Source organism: Triticum aestivum, chromosome 4A (assembly GCF_018294505.1).
Source record: "Triticum aestivum cultivar Chinese Spring chromosome 4A, IWGSC CS RefSeq v2.1, whole genome shotgun sequence".
In the NCBI taxonomy this organism is placed as follows: Eukaryota; Viridiplantae; Streptophyta; class Magnoliopsida; order Poales; family Poaceae; genus Triticum; species Triticum aestivum.
In genome coordinates this window covers 591174887-591175139 of record NC_057803.1, presented here as the reverse complement: position 1 = coordinate 591175139, position 253 = coordinate 591174887, and positions in this window count along the sequence as shown.

Sequence of the window (253 nt, the reverse complement as noted above, 5' to 3'; positions counted from 1 at the left end):
CATAATCGCACACAATCTATTTAACAGTAATGAACATGAAGATCCCAATAACGCATAACAAAGTGGGTTTACGTGCTCTCTTAAGTCGCGGATATAACAACAACTTATGTCTCATTTGCCCTGATTTATCTTAACAGTGCAGCTAGTACAACAACCTGATTAGCACAAATTTCTTAATTCAGTAGCTTGTCTAGATGTAAACAAGGGTTGAAAGGATGGATTGAGAAGCAATTATCCATTGGAAGGAAGGAGA